The following is a 21,277-nucleotide window of genomic DNA, read 5'->3' as shown; positions in this document are numbered from 1 at the left end:
TTGACCCAGCCTCAAAACAAACTCTAATAAAATCCTGTGGTCATAACAACATCCCACATGGGACAGGAGGAAGCAGAATTATTCATATTTCTGTCCAACCACTCTATTTCTTTGCCTGTGCTCAACCACAGTTCGCCACTGGTGGTTAATAAGTAATGTGTTCTGCAAGATGGTCCCAAAACATCACTGAGCAAATATGTGAGAATGTACTATTTACACCCCCCTTATGGTTTATATGGGACTATGACACTAATGAGGTAAGACAGTGTGTGTGCTTGTGTGTTTGTGTGTGTATGTGTGTGTGTTTGTGTGTGTGTGTGTGTGTGTGTGTGTTCTTTCTTTCTTTTTTTTTCTTTTTCCACTCAATTGAAAAAAATCCAAGAAAAGTTTAGAATAGGGAGATATAGGCTACCCAGCCTTCTGACATCATACCAGCTTTATTAGTGTTGTGGGAGCATAGAGACCACTACTGGGTATTATACTGTACGAGTACAAATGAAGCAAATATTTAATCTACATTCATAGGGAGATGACAGTTCCTGTCCTATTAATCTCAGTGATGATGAACTCCATTGCTGTTTGCATCTTCTGATGTGTCTCTATTTGTGTGAGTGTATACAGTATGCACCTGTGTATGTGTGTGTGTGTGTGTGTGTGTGTGTGTGTGTGCTTGCACATGATGCAGAGGTGTGATATGAGTTGGTCCAGTAATGATTGATATTAGTCGCGCTCTGCTGCTGAGTCACTGGGGTGAGGGAGGTCAGCTGTTAATAGTTGCTGAGTCTTCAGCATCATCAGCACCCTTCTCACCCAGGCCACAGTGTACCAGCTCACACTAGACAAACCCTGACCTCTGCACACACTTACACACACACCTCTCTCTCAGTTTTTCTCTCTCCTCTCCTTCTGCCACTCCTACGACGGAGTATTAGGGCCACACATAAAGGAAAAAATATTTTTGCCATGACGAGATTAAACTCGACATGTCGACTTTAAAGTCACCATGTCAACATTAAACTCGACATTTCGAGAATAAAGTTGAAATGTAATATCGACTTTAATCTCGACGTATCGACTTTAATGTCGCCATGTCGACATTAAACTCAACATTTCGAGAATAAAAAGTTGAAATATCATGTGGGAACTTTAATCTCGGCGATGTCGACATTAAACTCAACATTTTGAGAATAAAGTTAGTTTGGAGAGAGAACGACCGCTCGGGACGATTGAAAGGGAGGACGAATGAAACAATACAACAAGTGCAACAATGATTCAGAGTGTTCGAGTGCAACAATGATTAGACATAGGCCTATATCATGTGGACAAAACATAGAACATATTAACCTACGTTGCTCAGCCAAATTAGCCTAGAAATCTAGACGCACCCTAGCGGCGGCAAATTAATTTGCTCAGCCTGTACGTCTAGTATCAAACCATAGGGATTTCTATTGGCTGCGCCGTGGACCTCATCAATTACAGCTCTATTTTGTTAGAAAGTCTTAAGGCGGGCTTAACAGGATAACGACAGTCCTGCCACGGTGAACAACAAGGAAGGTGGCTATGGCGAACGAAGAGCGGTTGTTTGAATCGGCGTTGGCTTCAACTTTGGAGAAGTTGGACTTTTCTTTGAAAGTTGAGCAACACAATGCACTTAAGTCATTCCTTTCGAAGAAGGATGTATTTGCCGTTTTGCCGACCCGGATCTGCGGATATGGTCAAGTAGCTGGCCTATTGCATGCCTAGGCAGTTTGAAAGACAATTCTCTGCCCGCCCCTTGGATTAAGCGAGGTGAATGGTTCGATGCCAGACTATACATTTCAATGATATAGGATGGCCCGCCAGGCTACAGCCAAATACTTTGCTGTTAGGTCCTTATCACGGAGTTACAGGCGATAAATGCGATGGTCAAAAGTAGCCTAAACGTCATAGCGGTTTATTTATTTATTGTAGGCCTATTATTAAAGTGTTGTTTTTCATCTAAAGGTTCAACTTCATGCTTATGCACTAGAGGCATAGGCGCTCTCCCCAATCCTAGACTTTCACGTTGCTTGTTTGTAATGGATGCAAAACAGCCTATTGCTGAATGTCTATGGAGGGACGAATGAAGCTGTCCTCCCGACCACCCCATGTAGGCTAGTAGCCTACATGCACACAAAGTGCATAAATAAAGTGCATGCACACATATTCTCTCACGGGATCAAAATAGTATATATGCTTAGGCTATACCTGTGTTTCTAGCCTCCTATACGTATTGCAGGTGAGACATGGAAAAGCAGTTTTAGAAAAAATGAGTTTTGCCATGTTATCCTGGAGAGTGACGGCCTGTGGGTCATGAAGGGCAGTTATTTGGATGTGCAGTGGCCTTAACCACGTAAAACAGAGTGAAATAACATTTTGTATAGAAAAATTATATCATTGGATACATATATTTTTCTAGCTATTTAGCCTAAACGGCATAGTGCATGGTATTTCCATAACCGCGAGACAGCACTTCACGATGACGGCAATGAGTAGTTAACAGACAAGACGCAATCTATCTGAATATCTGCAATCTAGCAATCTATCTGAAATAACACCTATTTGAAGCCCATTTTTCTTTTATGTAACATATTGTGTATTAGTGTAGGCTACATAGCTTAGACTGTGTAGGCTATGTTTAAACAGTAGGGCCTATTGCGAGTTTAATGTCAGCATGTCGACTTTAAAGTCGACACGTCAAGATTAAAGTAGATATGATATTTCAACTTTATTGTCGAAATGTCGAGTTTAATGTCGACGTGGCGACTTTAAAGTCGACACGTCGAGATTAAAGTTGACATTACATTTCAACTTTATTCTCGAAATGTCGAGTTTAATGTCGACGTGGCGACTTTAAAGTCGACACGTCGAGATTAAAGTTGACATTACATTTCAACTTTATTCTCGAAATGTCGAGTTTAATGTCGACATGTCGACTTTAAAGTCAACATGTCGAGTTTAATCTCGCCATGGCAAAAATATTTTTTTTCTTCATGTGTGGCCCTAATACTCCGTCGTACCACTCCAGTGCCAAAAAGACAGAACATGGTCAAGCAAATAATTTGTGTTTCATAAAAATGTATTTGTTTTATGATGTAACCTTTGCAGATGATTTCTCATCTTTTGTTACTGGGAATGTCCAACCGTTCCAGGTTACACAAATACGGGTCAGCTGAATGTAGGCTAGTTTACCTCCCAGTGTTAAACTCAGTGATTACGAATACTTCACAACTTATATAGTAAAGTGACAGTTGATGTAGACGTCATAAGATATTAATGAAATATTTAGCCCATTGACTCAGAAGTGACGTGAACAGTAAGAGGTTTGGAACAAAAACAGCAATGCTGCTTTGCGATTGTTGGACTTTTATTTTGACAAGTTGTCGTCGTTCTGTCTTCCACATTCACTGCTATGAATGTGTTATGAACTCACCCGTCAAGTAAAGTGTTACCAAAATGTTCAGCGTATCAGTCCGATCAGGCCATATGGAATAGGCTTATATGTATGCGAGTCTGACTTCAATTTATCCTCAGAAGACATGAAGTGGTTACACAGCTAAAAAAAGAAACAGAAGCAGTCTTGCGAAATGTCCATGTATAGTTCTGACTTGTATTCATCAGATGTGTGCCGTATCATAATTAGCTTTGTATTTGTATTGTTTAAAAAATGTAATGACTGTTTAAGTGGATCTTTGACAGATGAAATTATACTATTCCTGAGTCTTGCTCCATGACACCTCTGTCCTTGTTGTGTGAAGGGGGCTGTTTGCTGTTTTATGCTATTTCAGTCCTGGAACACATTCTTCCAGCATTGCTATGAATCATATTTGATAGTCTTCTGCATTGATAGTCTTCATGCACACACACACATACACACACACACAGAGAAAAATGCCCGTGGCCACAGCAGCAGTAGCCATGGCAGGCCGTCAGTGGAGGCTGGAGAGTGCCCAAAATCCCTTTTAAGTCTGTGATAATGCAGACAAGGCTCTCCAGCTGTTTGCTCTGGCCTCTGTTCCGTTGCCACGGCTGCTTCCAAAGACAAACAAACACTGCAGTGCATGTGTGGACATACAGTACAGCATGCGTGCTAAGTCGTGGATTAAGCCAGTGTCGCCTGCGTCTCAAATAACCGATAAAGAGTTTAATTTTCATGCTAAATGAGCTGCCAAATTCCACTGTCTGCATGGTATACATGTACAACAGGATGTGTGTGTGTGTGTGTGTGTGTGTGTGTGTGTGTGTGTGTGTGTGTGTGTGTATGTGATCCAGGTCTGGGTTGATGGAGGTCTTGCAGACTAGGGGGAGAAATGGAGAGACACAGAGAGAGGCAGACTTAGAAGAGGAGAGAGACAGAAAGACAGAAAGACAGGGAAGGAGGGAGGAAGGAAGCAAGGAAGTAAGAAAGAAAGAATGATGTTTAGAAAAGATCCAAATACAAAAGGGAGAGGAAAATGACAAGGCAGGTGATATAGATCAGGAATCTGTAAGGGCACTCTCATTAAACATGCATCTGAGATTCATTACATGAGTCAATATGGTTGCAGTTCAGTAAACCACAATGTAAATATTGTTCTGGAAGTAATGGTTACATCCTGACGGCACATTTCTACAGAGAAAAAACAAAAGGCATAACATTATATCCATAGTTTTCATGTCTCTCATCTTACTTCACTACTCTGCATTGTAGCTAATGGTTAAAGATTAAAAGTATTAAAGATAAAAGTATTACAGTATTACTTGTATTAAACATTAGTCACATAAGTATCTGTTCAATCAGACACTAAAAAGGCTGTTGAAAGATTGAGATCTTTTTGAAAAATAAAATGTTGAAAAAGAAAAGAGGCATCAATCTCAGCATAACTACTTTATTATGAATGGACATTCAGCTGGCATGTGCCTCTCAGCATAGTATGGCAACACATGAATATGCAGGTGTGCTGTGGAAGGGGATTTTTTTTATCATACTTTCAAGATTCCAACAGCCCTCTATCATCGTAGAAATCTTTCTTTGCAAAAACTGCCTAATATGTTATGTGTTGTGTGTGTTTTGAGCATGTTTGGACAGGGAGAAGTAGGAGATATGAGTGTGCTTTCCGCTATAGCCCTCATGCTCCCGTCACTTAAACTCCTCAGTGGACGAGGACGGGGTCTCAGACTCCTCTGGGCCTTCCTAAAGTCAGAAAGAAACAAACACCTCAGTCAACATCATGCATTTTTTTACCATTCAATTGTTAGAGTGCTCTAATATACAAGTATTTTTTCACCAACTACAGCGCCTATAAAACATATTCAACATTTCACCCCCCTTTGATATTTCCACTTTTGCTACTTTTATAAATGGAATCTTGATCAAATTAATTTGCCATTTTTTACAATACTCAACAAAAATCCCCTCTTCAATGTCAAAGTGAAAGCAGATTTCTACAAAGTAATACTACAAAGTTAATTAATTACAAACATATAATGCAAAATAAGCAATTGCGTAAATATTCACCCCCTTAAAGTAAACATTTAGCAGATGCACCTTTGGCCACAATTAAAGCATGGAATCTGTGGTCTCAGTTAGGCTTGACAGACAGACAGACAGACAGACAGACAGACAGACTGATTGATAGATAGATAATATAATAATATATACAACCATAACACAACAAACACACACACACACACATATATTTCACATACATAAAAATCACTCACATCAATGTATACATTTAAGGAGCATGTGAATTGATTACAAAGGTCTGGTATGGACTGACCATGTGATGCATTGACCATGTTAAGGTGCTATGGTAGAGAGAAATGTGTGCAGACAAACATAATTATGTTGTGGCCTACCCATTGTTCGATCACTAGATGCCAATGTTGTCCATCAGATAACAGAAGCTAAGCATACCTTATGTTAAATTTACCCGGGTTATATCAAATCTATTATTTATGTTACTGCCCCACCTTGAATTACATCCACCCTATAGGCATATGTCTGACATTAGTTAATGAGTAATAACTCAGGAATTAGTGAAATATTGCCGCCTTTGGAGAACAAACACAGAAGAGAATTGTACAGCTGCCAACAGACAGAGAGCTCCTAATCCTCGCTCCCTCACACTCCACTGTAGCATGTGTGTGTTCGAGATCCGTTGCAGGGCCTACGCTGAATAGGCCAAAACTATACCCATTACATCATCATCCTGCATACTGCCACTATTTCAGAGCTGAATAGACAAAGCTCTGTTATAGGCCTATAATAAAAAGTATAATGGTTGGTATTATGGAGTAATTTGCCTTAAAGAAGCCTACAAGATCTTTCACTTCCTTTTTTGCATGGCCTCATTGTTTGGTCCTGGTTGCATGGCGTCACTGTTTGGTCCTGGTTTATAACTACTGTGTATGAGTGATGGACTTATTTCCAGGAACTACAGAGGCTACAGTGGAATATGGAAAGTGCATTTTACATTTATAGTGCTGAGTATGGAAATGCACCATAGTTTATATTTTATTTCTCTGCATTGTGTAGGCTACACTCACAAATACATTATAGAAACAGGAAAATGTCTTAGATCCACTGTTTATTGCAACTGCAAGATGCTAACTTAAGGTAATTAACAGTCAGTGACATGGGAGTGTAGCATTCTATCAGATAGCGCGACTTCTATGCTGTTGTGCTATATGCCACTATCTGTGCTGCACACCCAAAATCAACATGACTCCTAACCTGGGGCGTCACTAGACCTAGAGCTGTACTGGGGCACAATAGGTGGGTCTGGTGGCATGCTCCCCTGCAAGAAAATGTTGTATATTTGAACGTTAAAAATGCATCAATCTGGTGCACTTTAAAAATAAATTCCGAGGTTAGACTTGCTTATTATGACCGCTGCTAGCGAAGCGGTCATATAGGGATTGTCAAAGTTTTTTTTTTTTTTTTTTTTCCCCGTCATCTACTTCCTGAATTTTTGGTCAACGATACCGGGACACCCGAACCTCCGGGGCACATGAAATTTGGTGGGTATGTAGCCCCACTAGACTTTTACAGGGAAAATTTTCGTTTTAGGTCCTGGGGCCCTCCCCCCCCCCCCCCCCTCCTGTGCTGGGCCCCTGAACTGCAAAAAAAGCAGTTTTTCCTAAATAACTACCTGAACCGTGGCACTGAGGATGAAGAATCTTTTATGGTATGTTGGTCTCAAGGGCCCAATTCAACCTGGCCCATAATCACTCATTTGTGATTTGCCCAGGTAAAAAAATGAAAATGCAATATTATTCTGCTTTAATCGCCCCTGTCTTCAGTTAAGATGTTCAGAACTGCACCAAATTGTATGTGTATGATTGACCTGGCATTCTCTGGGGGTATGCCAAGTTTCTTAGAATTTCATCCATGGGGGGGTCTAAAAAATAGGTTAATAAAAAAAATAGGTTATGTGTACATTTAGTGACTGTACACTCATTGGCCTGTAAATGGCGGTGCACACATATACACATGCACACACACACAGGCACCCACATACTATCGGTATTAGAACGGCCGATGCATAATTACAAATTCAGTAGGATTAAAAGAAAGCCAAAATAAATATTCATCATCATCATCATGGCTGCATTTCCAGTATTGGCGATAAGTAGTCGTTTGTCCACTAGATGGCGCATCGTTGCAGTGAGACGTAATTTTGTTGGAAGTTAAAAGTGGGTTGGAAAAACAATGGACGCTTCCTACAAGGACTGTACCGCAGAGAACGTCTAATAAGGATAGGACGATGTTCACATGTAATTCCCATTTCTTCTTTAAGCCGAAATAAATCTGAGGATGTTAATCGGACATGCTTGGTTTTTACTGCAGGTACGTTAATCTTATAATATCAATAAGGACCTATAATGTTGCCGTTAGCGTTGGTTGAGTGATGGAGGCCAATTTGATTGATTGCATTTGTAGAAAACTATAAATGCGGTTATACCAAGCAAATGTATAGCAGCACTGTTTGTATCTTTCGACTGTCATTTGTTGCACGTGCTACAAAAATCATTCCGTGCAATGGAAGATTTACCAACGTTACACCGGTCTGATACAGTTTTGCCTATACATGTGTGAGACGCCTGTTTATTTTGTTAAGTGCGCGCAGGGTGTGAGAGGGGAATCGATGATGTGCTTTGATTCCAGTTTAGTAGTTGTAGTCTGTGAAATTAAAAAGCACGTGTGTGTGAAGTATCCAAACAATGACACCTTCGTTTCATTATGGCTGCTTTAGCAACACACCTTAAGCTACTGTGTAGTGGGTCCCATTTAGAAGTGGCTACTTCATTCGCGCTTTCCTTGACTCATGGAGCTGCGTAATTTTATTACAACTTTTCGCCATGATATGGCAGTTTAAGTCCGCTTGATAAGGCGTAAGCCATTGGTTTCCAAAGGAGATTTTATTTGTGTCGCCACCATAGCCTATTGACAATTTATGTTGTAAATAGGCCTACCTTATAAGCCTACCTGTAGCTTAGGGAAGATAACAGCTTTCTGTTAGGATCTAGTTTGTTAGTTACAGTTGTCATAACTCCCTGATGCATTTTTTGCATTTAGAATAGCCAGAGCGTGGATATCTCAATCAGTCTAGCGACGCATTTCATCAAGGCCCATTTGGACATGTCAGTTATTTGCACCACTGGTTAGATGTAAAACAGCATTTCGTTTCAGACTACTGTTACTTAATTTATGCATTAACAATAACGTTTCCGACTACTGTTACTTAATTTGTGCATTGACAATAAAGTATTACATTGTAGTGAATGTGACCGGCATAATTCACCTTTGTTATTAAGTGTGGTTCTACACACCGTTCATATTAAACACAGCACTTTGTTCTGTCTGTAGTTACTTCATGTAAGTATAACTGTTCAGGGATCGTGGTCTCTTTAAATGTTATGAATGTGTGATGACGTGTAGCCCCATGCCTGTTTTGTTGCTGGACAGCGCCATTTTAGTTTTCAGTGTTTTCCCTATCAAAATAAACGACACACGCATTTGTGTGCTCAACAGTGAGAAATTGTCTCTTGCTATTTACTGCAATTTCCACAACATGAACTAAAGATGACTAAAATCTTATGTAGAAGAAGAAACATTCACAAAAAATCCATCCATCCAAAAATGACCTTTGTTTTTGATAGCTGTTGAAAACGGCATGGAACTGACAGATGTTTTTGTTTATAAATAAATAAATAAATAACATTATGCTGATACCTTTTGCTTTTCCCAAATACAATGTAGCCTACAGGTGTAAGTGACCTTTCATCAATCCAGTTGCAATGGATGAACTGTGATGAACTGCCCTACTTGTGATTGATTAGAGATTTTAAAGGTTTTATAACAATGCTACATCTTCTTTGGCTATTCTACAATCTATTCACCTTTTCAGCACCAGTTGGCTACTTTCTGTGCAGACGCACACACACACTCAGGCATGCCAAACAAGCATACACAAAAGTTTCAAGAGTGGGGGATGGAGTAAAATATGGAGACAAATTGAAGTGTGAACTTCAGGACAAATTGAAGTGTGTACAGGACTGAGCGGTGGTCATATTTTGTACCGCTATGCGGTACATCTAGTTTTTATCTATGGATGGAAATATTTGTGCTGTAGCCTAAACTATTTTGCATTTCAGGATTTTAACCATGCCCACACAGGTGGAATAGTTATGATGATACTGCAATAAGTTCATAACCACAAAGCATATTTGCTGAGTTTCACAGTTCAGAAATGGTCAAAAATAGTATACATTTCAGCACTTAATGAAATTATGCAGTAGTGGTCACCTGTGTTGTTCAGCTAGTTAATCACAGATAATGAGTTCATAAATTAATCTAAGATAATAAATTAATCTAAGTTATCTTGGTCATGGAAATGGCCATCTATACACACTATATCTTCCTTTTTCAGGAGTCTGGGCTACCCATATCTGGGAAAATACGATATGATAATATTTGCATGTGTTATGTCAGCCTTTATATCAAGAAAGAAATGATTTGCGTCTCTGCGATTTTTTTCTTCATATTTTTGCATTAATGTCACTAGGAAGCATGCCAGTAGAAATATATATTCATATGTGTAAGTGGGATTGTCTGGAATCTGGCAATATAAGAACCATGATGGTGGAATACTGGCTAAGCAATTTACAAAAAAATGTTTACTGACATAAATAGTTTACATGAGAATACATTATAACCGCTTATTGTACAGATGTGTGCTTTATATTTGGTAAGGTCTGCTGTTTATTGCTATACGGTTTGCCATGTGTTGAGTAAAGATATTTCACAGAGAGTAATGGGTGTGCAGAGCGGTGTGCAGAATGCAAATATTAAATTGGTAAGGCTATTTGTACCCCTGGTACAATTAGCAGTGTATGCTATTCGTACCCTGGTGCAATTAGAATTGAATTCTATTCGTACCCCGGTGCACACAGCAATGTGTCCTATTAGTACCCTGTCTGGTACAAATATCAATGTATGCTATTCGTACCCCGGTGCACACAGCTATGTGTTCTATTAATACCCTGTCTGGTACAAATATCAGTGTATGCTATTTGCACCCCTGTGCATTTATTCTGGCATATTGATCACACAATGTAATAATAATAAAATAAAAAAACAAGCAACATGTTTTTTTGTTGTTACGTAACAGGGCGTGAATAGCTCAGCTGTGTAATAGACACTCTGAATAAGGTATGCTGTTTGCATCAATGTATAGTTAGAAGTGGATGCTATTCGTACCCTGGTGTATATAGTACTGTATGCTATTTACACCCTGGTGCATGAACTACTGTAGCTAATTGTTGCAATCAAAACTTCCGTTTGATGATGGTGATGGTGGAATACTGGCTAAGCAATTTACAAAAAAAAAATTACTGACATAAATAGTTTACATGAGAATACATTATAACCGCTTATTGTACAGATGTGTGCTTTATATTTGGTAAGGTCTGCTGTTTATTGCTATACGGTTTGCCATGTGTTGAGTAAAGACTTGGTGAGATATTTCACAGAGAGTAATGGGTGTGCAGAGTGGTGTGCAGAATGCAAATATTAAATTGGGTAAGGCTATTTGTACCCCTGGTACAATTAGCAGTGTATGCTATTCGTACCCTGGTGCAATTAGAATTGAATTCTATTCGTACCCCAGTGCACACAGCAATGTGTCCTATTAGTACCCTGTCTGGTACAAATATCAATGTATGCTATTCGTACCCCGGTGCACACAGCAATGTGTTCTGTTAATACCCCGTCTGGTACAAATATCAGTGTATGCTATTTGCACCCCTGTGCATTTATTCTGGCATATTGATCACACAATGTAATAATAATAATAAAAAAAAACAAGCAACATGTTTTTTTGTTGTTATGTAACAGGGCGTGAATAGCTCAGCTGTGTTATAGACACTCGAATAAGGTATGCTGTTTGCATCAATGTATAGTTAGAAGTGGATGCTATTTCGTACCCGTGCACACAGCAATGTGTCCTATTAGTACCCTGTCTGGTACAAATATCAATGTATGCTATTCGCACTCGTGCACACAGCAATGTGTCCTATTAGTACCCTGTCTGGTACAAATATCAATGTATGCTATTCGCACTCGTGCACACAGCAATGTGTCCTATTAGTACCCTGTCTGGTACAAATATCAGTGTATGCTATTTGCACCCCTGTGCATTTATTCTGGCATATTGATCACACAATGTAATAATAATAAAATAAAAAAACAAGCAACATGTTTTTGTTGTTATGTCACAGGGTGTGAATAGCTCAGCTGTGTAATAGACACTCTGAATAAGGTATGCTGTTTGCATCAATGTATAGTTAGAAGTGGATGCTATTCGCACTCGTGCACACAGCTATGTGTTCTATTAATACCCTGTCTGGTACAAATATCAATGTATGCTATTCGCACTCGTGCACACAGCAATGTGTCCTATTAGTACCCTGTCTGGTACAAATATCTTTTTGTTGTTATGTCACAGGGTGTGAATAGCTCAGCTGTGTGACCAAGGCTATTTGTACCAGGGGTGTAAATAGACACTCCGTATTAAATTTCATGTAAGTTCAATGGTAATCTTCTCGCTAACTATTTATCACAGCAACTTGGCACTAATATCATTGGAAAGCGTTGATTCCGCTTGTTCAGGTGATGTGCTGTATGATAGCTGTGTGATGAGTACTATACGAGCAATTTAGTTGAATCTGGACTTGAGATTTTACTGGGGCACAGCAGTAGGGCATGTGTCCCAGTAAAAAGGGTCTAGAGACACCCCTGCTCCTAACCTTGGTTGAAGATTACAGAAGCTAGGTTTAGCTGTGACAATTAAGAACAATATAAAACAGGAAATACATCATGTACATTACAGATGTATATTATGACCACAGTGCAGATTGTGTAGGAGGGCTAATGTAGCCTGTAAAACAATCAGGTGGGCAGCAGACAAAGTGATATGATGGTAGGGGCTGACAGAGAGACAGACTCATGCTGAAAAGTCTATTTCTCCCCTCCCCTTTTGTGGCATTTAAAAGTTAGATGGACATGGGGACAAAGGACCTCCTCAACCTATCTGTTGAGCATGACACTGACAGAAGTCTGCCACTGAACATGCTCTGTTTATTGAGTGTGCTGTGTAGTGTGTGGCGGTCATTGTCCATGATCGCCAGCATCCTGCTCATGGGCCGTTTCTCTGCAGTTGTTGTGAGTGACTCCAGCTCAATGCCAACAACAGAGCCAGCTTTACTCCATTTTTCTTTGCAAAACTGCTCCAGCTCTGTCAGGTTGGAAGGGGATAAGGTGTGAACCCCTTTCAAGTCCAGCCACAGATTTGCAATAGGATTGAGGTCTGGGCTTTGAGCCTTTCAGCCTCTCCAGAACATTCACCTTGTCTTTAAACCATTTCTGTGTAGTTTTCGCTGTATGCTTCGGCTCATTGAAAAGTAAACCTTCTTCAGTCGTAGCTCTCTTGTACTGAATCAGATTGTCATCCTGGATTTCCATATATTTTACTGAATTAATTTTACTTTTACCTTTACAAGCCTTTTACCTTTACAAGTAGTATCCCCACAGCATGATGCTACCACCACCATGCTTCAAATAAGGGATGGTGCGTTTTTGGTAGATAGATAGATAGATAGATACTTTATTGATCCCCAGGGGAAATTCAAGAAATCACACTGGTGATGTGCAGTGTTTAGTGTCCGCCAAAAATAGCATCTAGTCTGATGGCCAAAAGGCAAAATATAAGTATAAGTATAAGTATATATACTCTTTTGATCTAGTGAGGGAAATTTGGTCTCTGCATTTCTCCCAATCCGTAAATTAGTGAAACAGACACAGCACACCATGTACACACAGTGAGGTGAAGCACACACTAATCCCGGCGCAGTGAGCTGCCTGCATTAACAGCGGCGCTCGGGGAGCAGTGAGGGGTTAGGTGCCTTGCTCAAGGGCACTTCAGCCGTGCCTACTGGTCGGGGTTCGAACCGGCAACCCTCCGGTTATAGGTCCGAAGTGCTAACCAGTAGGCCATGGCTGCCCTATTGGTCTCATCAGACCAACAAACCTTCTTCCTTTTGACCTTGGAGTCTCCCACATGTCTTTACTTTAGTACTTCAGTCCAGATTTAATAAGAGCTTTGCCATTCACCCATAGAGCTTTGACCTATGCTGCCAACTGCATGAGCATGACACTAGACCTAGATATTTTTTTAGCGTCTCTGATATGTTGTTTCACACAGTGCCTCAGTAATTTAGGCTATAAATTGGAAAAGGCGGTTGGATAGGAATGTTGGATATGAAAATCCATTCTATGAATTCATAGTAGGCCTAGCCTATTATACAGGGAAGACACCAATTCATAAACTCTGACTAAATGTATCCTATAAGGGGTCTGGGAAACACTGTGTGGGCAGGTGACTTTGCCTTTGGACTTTTAACTTTCAAAGAAAGGTTCATTGGAATGATAAATACTATTGTTAACCGATTATCTAAAATTGAAAATAGTGTTGAAGTTGGTTTTGTTCCCGTTTTCAGTTACATTCATCCAAAAATTGTGTTCATTTTCATTTTTCGTTTTCGAAATCCCTTTTTTGCATTATATATTTTTAATTATTTCACATTACATTTTAGTAATTTGCTTTCACTTTGACATTAAAGAGGGTATTTTTGCTAATTATTCTAAAAAAAGGCCTAATTCAATTGACAAAGATTCCATTTATTTAAGCAATAAAAGGGGAAATATCCAAGAGGGGTAATACTTTTTATAGGCAGTTTTCATTTGGCCTATAAAGCTTCATGTTCAGGTCATCGGTCCAAACTCTCACCTTCACTTTTTCTAGGTCCGACCGTCCAGGAAGGGACTTCTGAGGAGTGTGGAAGGCCTGGAATGTACAGACGAGGATAAAAATGCAAACGACTCTCAGCACAAGCCATTACATAACACTCTATTGACCTATCAGCAGAATACGCCACACAACCAAGGCACACTTTTTATACAAGGAAACCTTCTTGGCAATCGACCTATTTCTGGTTCCGATTCTGAGTCTGTATAGGCATTGCATAACACCTTATGTGTTCATCATCAGCCCTGACATATCATAACCCCCAGCAATTCAAGTGTCAGAACAATTTCAGAGAGCTTATCCAAATCACTATAATATGCATCTGTCTATTTTGTCCATAACGGCATGTCACTGTGTATCTGTGCAGTAAGGCCATTATAGTAGTGTACTGTGTGTCGTCGCTGGCTGTTGGGGGTGTTTACCTTCTTGGCTTGCTGGATCTCCTCTGTGGACTTGGATCTGCTCTTCACAGGATGCCTCTGGGGGGAGCTGGACTGGAGAGGAAGACAGACCTGTTTAACAGAGCTCATACAGAACATGGCGTCGCTATGAGTGCAGAAGAGAGATGTGGAGTACCTTCTGTTCCATGGCTGCGCTGGAGTGTTTGATGGTGATGTTCAAAGGGTTGGTGTGAGGTCAGTGGTCTGGTCTAGTTTGGTAAAAAGTGAATACATTAAAAAGTTATTCCGTTAAGTCAGAAGAAGCACGATCTCATGTCAATGTCCACAACTGACCACTAGATGGCAGCTTTGATCTATAAGGTAAAATACAGTATCCTGATTAAGCAACAATATGCCATGGCGTGTTTGAATATTAATAACAGTACAACATCATGTCGAAACCACTGTAGAAATCAATAATTAAATGTTAATAATTAAAAAATCTATTCAATTTAAATCAATATACATTGTGCTGAGGCTGAGAGATAATTTTATCTTGGAACCTCTATGCAAGGGTTTTTTTTCTTACTCGATCTGTTATGCTATCTTGGGGATGACCCCACGTTTCCTGATCTGGAATAGTCCCTTAGGGGAAACCTTGTGGATGAGGAGTGATGTCAGCAGGCTTGGCCTGCTGTTCTGCGTTGGAGGCTGCCCTCTCTCCTCTCTCTCTCACACCTGCTGCCAGCAGTCTAGCCATGCAATATGCATCAGCGTGGGCATGGGATGAGACTACAGCTCGATTCAGCCCACCCCGACATTACTTACATGGAAAATGTATTTTCTATAGGTTCTTTAACTTCCTATGGAATGTGACATTTTTGTCTTATTCCCTCGAAATGGCACTGAGTCTACTTCAGATAGCACTGTTCCCACCTCTTTTGGCCTACCATCAAATGCTTGTGTGAAGTACTGGCACAGAGTTACAGAGGCTAGAATATTGTCTTTTTCTTTCTGCCGGATAACAAGCATCTCTGAACTGACCACATTTCAGCCCTCTAGTAGATAGTAGATCAATATAGAATGAAAATGAGTACTTTAGACCATTATTTGCCAAGGTATGCTCATGCGTTTTGTAAAATGCCCTATTGGAAACTCCCCATAGGACTTTCGGTTACCCAAAATGCATACTGACAATAAAAGCCTTATTGTGTGGCAACCTCTTGCTGTAAAAGCATAGCTGCTAATCCTCAAAGGTAACACTCTGAGGTTTCTTGTAGACTATTTGGATTGTATGTCAGGTGTTCTGACATAGACTGACTACACAAAATATGGAATAATTACACAAAAGTCTGTATTTGCATTTTCTTTGTTGGTTCAATAGGTGTGTACTGTATTAGATGGACTATACATTTGCACAACTAATATTGAATAAAACAACATGAATATTCAATTTCTATGGATTCCTGTGAATATTTGTAATACCCAATATTCTGCATCTACTTATTGCTAAGGATACACACTGCAGCTAGAAGGTAGGGAAGCACCAAAGGCGGATGAGGGCATTTTTGATTAAATTTAATTGAGACATAGCAAGATTAATCTGACAATGTAAAGCACAGATTGTACATGGGTTGACATGTATGGATTCCCAAGAGTCCAAGCTTTCAAATGGTGTATAAGTTACATTACTACCGTTATGTTACATAGCAATATGGTGCATACAATTGATTTAGAATGTTTTGGGGGGAGGTGGGAGAGGGGGTAGGTGTGCCGTGGAAGGCACACTGTTTCATAACAGGTTGGTCATACAGTATGAGACTGAAAGTAGGATTTAATCAAGTCTGAGATGATGTTGAAGAGAAACATTTCAGTCTTTAATGTGATGCTCTCTGGTCATAGACAATGGCATTAGGCATTAGGAGTGGATGTTTAGGATGAAGACTCCATCTGCCATGACCTTCATTGCACTGGAACGGCTCGACCACAGTTAGACACTGTACCATTATGACTTAACAGCAGAGTAGAATCTATCTGTAACAGAGTGTAAATATTTGGGATGAAAACAACCACAACAACTTGCATGCACTCTTAAAACGTGTTCTCTATCTGGACAACAGAGATGTGTTAAAAAAACAATGCAGTTGTGTTGTTGTCAACACATATTGTGTAACAAATAACAAAAGCAATGTGTGGGAAACAACACAAACTGTGTTGTCCCTATCTGGACACAGAGATGTGTTAGAAACAACGCAAGTTGTGTTGTTTTCAACACATTCGTTTTAAGAGTGTGTATATAGCACTTTTATCAAGGCAACCAAAGCGCTTTACAGCGAAGGGGGAACCTTACCAGCCACTAAGACAGTTATGATGTAAAATATAATCAACACCGAACTAAAGAGGAATAAAATAGTAATTTTCATTGTGAATTAGGCACAGTGATGTGACTAAAACTGATACTGTTTAAGAGAGAATGGATTTTTGGGAGGATTTCATAAGGGCTGTGGCAGTGCCCAGTCTCTAATGGATTCTGAGACCGTCTGGCAGAAGCACCACGGGTGGCACAGAACATGGCATGGGCTGGCATGGGAGGATGCTCTACCCAGAGGACAAACACATAGAGATCATGTCACCATGGAAACGATAGGGACACCCACAGGAGATAAGTGAAGTTGACAGTCCATTTACTGGTACACACACACACCAAAGCCTCTCTCTCTCTCTCTCACACACACACACTCACCCTCTCTCTCCATTTACTGGTACACACACACACAGTCTCTGTGTGTACATGACATAACTGACAGTTTACAGTGGATTTTGTGATGATTTTCTAACACTACCAGTTGATTCCGCCCAGAGACGGCTTGGTAAGTTCTGCCTGTCTGAGCTAAAAGCAACTCAAAGCCTGATTCAGGGACAGATAGATCCCAGCATCCTTAGAAAACACCCTTGTTTTCTTTTCTTCTGCTTTGTTTTCTCTTCACTATAAGAGGAGAGAGAGATGTGCGTCACTTTGTTCCTCCGTGGGACAGTACTGGCTGACAACTTCAGAGAGCTCCCCTTGGCTCGGGAAAAAACCCTTCCCATCGATTCAGTCCACATGACTGAGCGCAACAACCACCAAGGTGGCATACCAGGACACGCTGGATACCCCAGCAAGAATAGACGCCTCGCCCCTTCACATGCAAACGAATGGCCCCATCACAGCTCAATTATTTCCATGTGTATGGAACAATGACTGCAGACACAGTCTTTGATATGGAGATTGAAAATGAGCTAATTTTGCTCATGGACAGGATTGCGTATGAGGATATGCTGGATACTGCGTATAGGGCAGACACCTCCTACCTTTACAGGCAGGGAGATGGGAGTGCAGGAGAGCATACCAACATCATGGGTCAGTTTCTCTGACATGGACTAAGCCTTCAACGGATTCAAAACTTTAGAATTGCCACTGTAAAACAGCTTTTAACTAGGTTTAATCAATGTCCATGAAATTCATTGAGTGTAGACATATGACTTAATAATATTTCACAATATGTCTTCCCTGTCTATAGAGTGTTATTTTTTGTGTATGTGTTCATGAACTACTTCAACTACACTCTGTTAAGTACTTAACACTTCCACACTCTCATCCATCCTCTGGTAACAGTATTGACTGATGTAGTATTAAATTGCTCCCTATGAGCTCCTTTGCATTGTAGCTTGAATGTTATTCCTCATTGGATAAAAATGTCTGCTAAATGAATAGATGTCCTGACGACACTGAAATAGGTTTGCCCCACATCTGGTGTGCATCTGGCCCAAACGCCGGCCAGACCCTGGTCACGCTAGACCTGCTCCAGTGAAAAGATGGCACTCTGCGTTATGCAGCAGGAGTGTCCCATGAGAGTGTGGAGAGAGCGTGTGTGGCTTTGTCCCGGCTCTGTTTCCCAGATTCCCTCCCTAGGCAGGTACACCACTATTCAGCTATGCACACAATAGAGATGGGCCCATCTAGCTTTTAGGCAATCCTTTTAGGAAGGCAAAGTCAGCAGAATCACTAATGCATGAAATATTATTACACTCATCATGTATAACGGTTGGTTAATAAGGTTTTATTCTCCCTTAAGGAGGGGAAAGTATTAAAATGAGGTACAGTACACACATCAGTGGAGTAATTGCAAAGCGTCATCCGAAGAAGCCCTGTGATATAACCTCAGCCTCCATCCATTCCCTTCTTACACAACTTCACAAGCCTCTGCCAAAGTGAAGGGGGTCTCTCAGTTGAATGAGCAATAGTCTTTGCTTAACTCAAATGCAGGTCCAACTACACTATTAACATCCTAAAAAGGAGTCCTGAAGTCTGATATGTTTATCTAATCTAATTGTGTGTTCATATGAAGAGGCCATTGGCATCCATGGTCACAGGTTCTATTCTATCCATTTATCTTTTCCTTCTTTGTCTATCTCTCCATCTCTTTTCATATGAGTATAGTATGGGTCAGGTAAGATGGGATGACCCCTGGGATAACTGACTGAATGCTAAGATGATTATATGAATGTCATGTCACAGGGCATTAAGTCTTGGCTGGCTCATCCTTGACATATATGGTTCGCATGTCCAGAGAAAGCTTAATATATCTCCAGGCAACACATACCGAGTCAGTTCCCTATAAACGCATAACGGAGACACGTAGGCGTGGATAGCTAAGATGGTGTCAATCTCACCTTGTTTTTAACACCGTAGGAATTAGTCATTGGGACAATCATTTGGATGACTTACTACACTGGCATACCTGGCAAGCTGGGACATTCCTAAATGTCATGTTCATGCCAAGACTAAAGCAATCAATTCCATTTAAATGCTTCAATGATGAAGGACAAGACCCAACATCAGAGCCATTTGAAGTGCAGTTAGGGAGGACAAATTAGACATTAGACTCAGTTTGCAAAGAGAAGCTGCCACAAAGTGCCCATAGGCCTACGAGACCCGCCCGCCTAGTCATGTAACCACGTCCTGCGCTAAACTGGCCTATTAAGTCAAATGCATTTCTTTTCAATGCTCTCATCCACTGCTCAGAGCATAGTCACAGTGCATCATAGACAGCAGTCCATCAAACACCTACACACATAAATCATCGCAATGAAATACACTGCACTTAATAGGCAAATTTGAGTGATCACACAATCACAGCCACATGCAAGCTCTGGCAGTGAGTCTTGTTCAGACAGTACCCCCTTGAGAGTATGTATCAGTCCTCAAAATCCTCATCATACCCTCAACAGCATCCCTCTTGACAGGATACAAACACGTGTCACAGACAGGTAAGCCCTCACAGCAGGTGAATGCACCGCAAGGACAAAGCATCAGGCAGGAAGAGGGAACTCCCGTGGGCAGCCTCATGTGCTGACAGTGACATTTCCCCACTGCATTCGGAGTCTCTCATTGTCTCAGACCACCAGTGCCTACATGGGTGGGGACAAGCGACTTCTGCATGGTTCAGATCCCCCACGGTACATAAACACTGGCACCCTCACTGCATCTTTGCACTAAAAACTGGCATTTGTTTATGGGCTCAGTGAGGCTCGCCATCCCACACCACCTGGCAATTGTGAGGCAGACAACAAGCATGCCGCTGAATGTCTGTAAGCATTAATACAACACAGATGCAGAAGAAGGAAAAGCAGGTGGAACTTACCTCTGTTTTTATTCTAGCGATCTCCTCTCTCCTCTCTCTGCTTTGATGGGGATGAGCTGCTGGTGTGTGCTCTTGTCCTCCGTGTCGCTCTCTCTCTACCTCCCTCTTTCTCCCTCCCTCTCTCTCTCCCTCTCACAGTCTCTCCGTCACATCCACGGCCACACGTACCACACATCGTCTGCCCATTCATAAATTCACAGACGTGACACACCCACAGACGCAGACCTCATTTAATGCTGCCAGCATGCTTGCCTACACACACAGAGTCTAGCTCTCTTTCACCATTTCGTGCATTCACACAATCTCACACAAACATACATTCCTTCTCTGCTGCTGTATGCACACACGAACGCGCACACACACACACATATCTAAAGTGACAGATACCTTGAATTCTGATGTGGACTAGGGACTTGTGACTGATCAGACGGTCCTCGGTATGTTTTCTCTGCTCTGACATGACAAATGTTTGATAAATGGACAGGGCAAGGCTCTGTATCTCACAGGGCAAGAATAACTGAAGTCCTTCTACAAGGCAACCTCTCTCAACCATTAACACACATCACTCTTAGTTATCCCATCTGGATACTGGATAAAAGAATATGTTAAATTACCTCTACATTGTATAAACAAACCTTTGGTGCAGAGGTAAAATAATAAACCACTGAGAGAAACAGGAGGAACCCTTCTGGACACCTGAAACATTGTGTCCTGTGCAAAAAGCATCAGCAATACGTCTTCACACCGTCCTACCCCATGACGCTGATTGCAATTGGCAGATTGATCCAAGATCCACTGAAAGAACCAATCATTTTCAAGAAAAGATGACATGTTCTCCTTCGCT

At 40.8% G+C, this 21,277-nt stretch overlaps 1 long non-coding RNA gene across 1 annotated transcript; it reads right to left on the bottom strand.

Moving 5' to 3' along the window:
* Positions 1–4,870: 4,870 nt before the first annotated feature.
* LOC125307413 lies at positions 4,871–20,714 on the bottom strand. The gene is made up of 5 exons (XR_007195711.1): positions 20,434–20,714; positions 14,946–15,018; positions 14,792–14,863; positions 14,352–14,408; positions 4,871–5,191 (listed from the first exon to the last, which is right to left on the bottom strand). It is a non-coding gene; the product is annotated as an uncharacterized LOC125307413 (long non-coding RNA).
* Between the last annotated feature and the right edge of the window lie 563 nt (positions 20,715–21,277).

The sequence above is a fragment of the Alosa alosa genome, chromosome 14, assembly GCF_017589495.1.
Source record: "Alosa alosa isolate M-15738 ecotype Scorff River chromosome 14, AALO_Geno_1.1, whole genome shotgun sequence".
Taxonomy (NCBI): Eukaryota; Metazoa; Chordata; class Actinopteri; order Clupeiformes; family Clupeidae; genus Alosa; species Alosa alosa.
Note: the sequence above shows the minus strand (reverse complement) of the source record. Positions and strands in the feature narration are given on the sequence as shown.